The following is a 4,957-nucleotide window of genomic DNA, read 5'->3' as shown; positions in this document are numbered from 1 at the left end:
TTTCTACTGTATAATTGATTGTATGTTTGTTTATTCCATGTGTAACTCTGTGTTGTTGTATGTGTCGAACTGCTTTGCTTTATCTTGGCCAGGTCGCAGTTGCAAATGAGAACTTGTTATCAACTAGCCTACCTGGTTAAATAAAGGTGAAATAAAAATAAATACAAATAATTTTTAAATTTAGGCTGTAACACAACGAAATGTGGGACAAGTCAAGGGGTGTGAATACTTTCTGAAGGCACTGTATATATAAAACTCCCCCCACACAGCAATCTAATAGCATCAGTAAAATCTGTTGAAATTAAACCACAGATAAATATACCTAACATAGTACATCTATTAAACAATACATCACAACACATACATCAGAAATAGTTACACATTATAGAGATCCATTCATGGATGTACAGGTCTGTTGGATAAACGTTCAGAAATGTCCACTGCTGATTTTTTCCAGGCGTCCATAGCGGACACCCTGGCCCTATGAATCCTGGCCGTGGACAAATTCTCAGTCAGAAACACAAGTCAGAACACAGCCTCTCTATTCTCTCGTGTGATTTCAGGTCCTCTGACTGGGAAAATGTCTTTCCACAATGAGAGCAGTGGTATGTCTTCTCCTCCTGTGTATTAGTATGTTGGAAAGGCTTTTCTCCTGTGTGTTTTCTCGCATGCTTTTTCAGACTCCCCGACCACCTAAAACTCTTTTCACACTGGGAACATTGGAAAGGCTTTTCTCCTGTGTGTATTCTCTCATGCGTTTTCAGGCTCACTAACCACCTAAAACTGTTTCCACAGTGAGAACAGTGATAAGGTTTCTCTCCCGTGTGTATTCTCTCATGCTTTTTCAGGACCCATAACCACCTAAAACTGTTTCCACAGTGAGAACAGTGATAAGGCTTCTCTCCCGTGTGTGTTCTCTCATGTCCAACCAGGGCCCCTAACTGAGTAAAATTCTTTCCACAGTGGGAACAGTGGTAGGGCTTTTCTCCTGTATGTGTTCTCTCATGCATTTTCAGGCTCCCAAACCACCTAAAACTCTTTCCACAGTGGGAGCAGTGGTGTTGGTTAGGCGTCTCTGGGTCTGTTTCCCCTGAGGAACTCTTCCTGCTGTCAGAGTCTGGTCTCTCTCCTGCCAAAGACAAACAGAGTATCTAGTTAAACAGAGACCTGAATGAAACCTGCATTAAATAAAAATGTCTTCCTATGAGGTTTAATCTAGACTAGATCCCTCAATACCCTGAGGTCAGTTTTCACAACATTACATCATTAATAATAAACTTGGTGACGGTGAGATTTAAAAACAAATGATGAAGAGCTCCAAATCTAATCTCTCAGGGAATGTCATGTTTATAGGCTGATCAGAGCTCTATAATAATAGATAATGTCATGTTTATAGGCTGAGCAGAGCTCTATAATAATAGATAATGTCATGTTTATAGGCTGAGCAGAGCTCTATAATAATAGATAATGTCATGTTTATAGGCTGAGCAGAGCTCTATAATAATAGATAATGTCATGTTTATAGGCTGAGCAGAGCTCTATAATAATAGATAATGTCATGTTATAGGCTGATCAGAGCTCTATAATAATAGATAATGTCATGTTATAGGCTGATCAGAGCTCTATAATAATAGATCATGTTTATAGGCTGAGCAGAGCTCTATAATAATAGATAATGTCATGTTTATAGGCTGATCAGAGCTCTATAATAATAGATAATGTCATGTTTATAGGCTGATCAGAGCTCTATAATAATAGATAATGTCATGTTTATAGGCTGATCAGAGCTCTATAATAATAGATAATGTCATGTTTATAGGCTGATCAGAGCTCTATAATAATAGATAATGTCATGTTTATAGGCTGAACAGAGCTCTATAATAATAGATAATGTCATGTTTATAGGCTGATCAGAGCTCTATAATAATACATAATGTCATGTTATAGGCTGATCAGAGCTCTATAATAATAGATCATGTTTATAGGCTGAGCAGAGCTCTATAATAATAGATAATGTCATGTTTATAGGCTGATCAGAGCTCTATAATAATAGATAATGTCATGTTTATAGGCTGATCAGAGCTCTATAATAATAGATAATGTCATGTTTATAGGCTGAGCAGAGCTCTATAATAATAGATAATGTCATGTTTATAGGCTGATCAGAGCTCTATAATAATAGATAATGTCATGTTTATAGGCTGAACAGAGCTCTATAATAATAGATAATGTCATGTTTATAGGCTGATCAGAGCTCTATAATAATACATAATGTCATGTTATAGGCTGATCAGAGCTCTATAATAATAGATCATGTTTATAGGCTGAGCAGAGCTCTATAATAATAGATAATGTCATGTTTATAGGCTGATCAGAGCTCTATAATAATAGATAATGTCATGTTTATAGGCTGATCAGAGCTCTATAATAATAGATCATGTTTATAGGCTGAACAGAGCTCTATAATAATAGATAATGTCATGTTTATAGGCTGAACAGAGCTCTATAATAATAGATCATGTTTATAGGCTGATCAGAGCTCTATAATAATAGATAATGTCATGTTTATAGGCTGATCAGAGCTCTATAATAATAGATAATGTCATGTTTATAGGCTGAGCAGAGCTCTATAATAATAGATAATGTCATGTTTATAGGCTGATCAGAGCTCTATAATAATAGATAATGTCATGTTTATAGGCTGAACAGAGCTCTATAATAATAGATAATGTCATGTTTATAGGCTGAGCAGAGCTCTATAATAATAGATAATGTCATGTTTATAGGCTGATCAGAGCTCTATAATAATAGATAATGTCATGTTATAGGCTGAGCAGAGCTCTATAATAATAGATAATGTCATGTTTATAGGCTGATCAGAGCTCTATAATAATAGATAATGTCATGTTTATAGGCTGATCAGAGCTCTATAATAATAGATCATGTTTATAGGCTGATCAGAGCTCTATAATAATAGATAATGTCATGTTTATAGGCTGATCAGAGCTCTATAATAATAGATAATGTCATGTTATAGGCTGATCAGAGCTCTATAATAATAGATAATGTCATGTTTATAGGCTGATCAGAGCTCTATAATAATAGATCATGTTTATAGGCTGAGCAGAGCTCTATAATAATAGATAATGTCATGTTTATAGGCTGATCAGAGCTCTATAATAATATATATTACTATTCCAGTCAGTGTTATAGGCTGCAGTTGATCCATTGTTAATAACGTTTTGTTGGTGTCCCACTTCATCTCTAAAGTAATAATGGACATTACTATCTCTCTAAATTATATTTTTTGTTTAGCCACACCTTTCCTTCAAAATTGTTATTTTGAAGACTTACAAACTGTCCTTTTGCTATTATGTTCAGTCTCCCCAAAACACTTGTCCTTTTGCTAATATTTTCAGTCTCCCCAAAACGCTTGTCCTTTTGCTAATATGTTCAGTCTCCCCATAACACGTGTCCATTTCATTTCAATAATGCTTCTTATTGTAACGGGCGTCGTATAGAGGGGACCAAAACGCAGCGTGTTGAGTGTTCATTATTATATTTATTTACTCAAAACACTAATGACAAAATAACAAAAGGAAATTATCAACTTACAGTTCTGTCAGGTACAGAGACTAAACAGAATGCAACTGCCCACAAAAACCCAGGAAGAAAAACCCCTACTTAAATATGATCTCCAATCAGAGGCAACGAGGACCAGCTGCCTCCAATTGGAGAGCAACCCCCCCAAAAAACATAGAAATAGAAAACCTAGAACTAACACATAGAAATAGAAAACATAGAAAAACACAAAACACCGCCTGTCAAACCCTGACCTACTCTACCATAGAAAATAACCAGTTACTATGGTCAGGACGTGACACTTATTTTATGTATTTCTCCAACATTATTTAGAAATCTGCTTTTTGCGGGTATACACACTCTACGCAAGGCCTACAATGGACACACGTCAAAAATTTCATTTATAACATGTTTGCCATTCTGTGAGACAATTAAGTTGTGATTTTGTGGTGGGGGGACTCTGATGGTATACACATGTTACAGTTAAGTAATAAGGCCAGAGGAAGTGTGGTATATGGCCAATATAGCACGGTTAAAGACTGTTCTTAAGCACGACTCAACACAGAGTGCCCGGATACAGAACTTAGCCGTGGTATATTGGCCATCTATCACAAACCCCTGAGGTGTCTTATTGCTATTATAAACATGTTACCAACATAATTAGAACAGTAAAAATACATGACATACCCGTGGTATACGGCCTGATATACCACGGCTGTCAGCCAATCAGCATTCAGGGCTTTAATCATCAATTTTAAAATGTAGCTTTAACATTATATTATAACATGAATTCCTATAGTACAGAACAACATCTTCAAGTATAGAATTTCAGTAGCATGCTGCTTTAAAACAACACGTTCGTTCAAAACCTTTGGAGAGTTAGAGCCCGTTTTTAAGACAGTACTTACTGGTGGTAATCAGATCTCCTGACTCCTCTGTCAATATGACCGTTATCTCTCCCTCTTTCTCCTCCTTCACTCCAAAAACTACATCCTCCTCTTTCTCTTCCTCCTCTTCTTTTACTGTAACATCCTCCTCCTCTTTCACTCTGAACGCGTCTTCCTCTTCTTTCACTGAAACGTCTTTCTCTTCTTCTTTCACAGTAACAGTCTCACCCTCTACTTCTTGTTTTACTGTGACATCCTCCTCTTCCTTCTCCTCTTTCACGACAATGTTCAGCCCCAGAGCTTCTTTCTCCGTCCAGCAGACCTCCTCTTCTTTAACAGGAGGGGAGTAGTTTAGGGAGCTCATGTTCAGACCTCTTCTTTAGCAGGCGAGGAATACATCAGTGAGTTCATGGTCGGGGATGTTAGCTAGCTAGCTAGTTAGCATGAGCGACTAGTTTAGTGCTAGGCTAACTTATCAAGCCAGCTAG

The 4,957-nt window shown here is 36.8% G+C and overlaps 1 long non-coding RNA gene across 1 annotated transcript; it reads right to left on the bottom strand.

Moving 5' to 3' along the window:
* Positions 1 to 217: 217 nt before the first annotated feature.
* On the bottom strand, positions 218 to 4,543 carry LOC123733273 (uncharacterized). Its single transcript, XR_006763714.1, has 2 exons — positions 4,491 to 4,543; positions 218 to 1,129 (listed from the first exon to the last, which is right to left on the bottom strand). It is a non-coding gene; the product is annotated as an uncharacterized lncRNA (long non-coding RNA).
* Positions 4,544 to 4,957: the final 414 nt, after the last annotated feature.

This window comes from Salmo salar, unplaced genomic scaffold, assembly GCF_905237065.1.
Source record: "Salmo salar unplaced genomic scaffold, Ssal_v3.1, whole genome shotgun sequence".
NCBI classification, from domain to species: Eukaryota; Metazoa; Chordata; class Actinopteri; order Salmoniformes; family Salmonidae; genus Salmo; species Salmo salar.
This window is presented reverse-complemented; position numbering and strand designations above follow the sequence as displayed.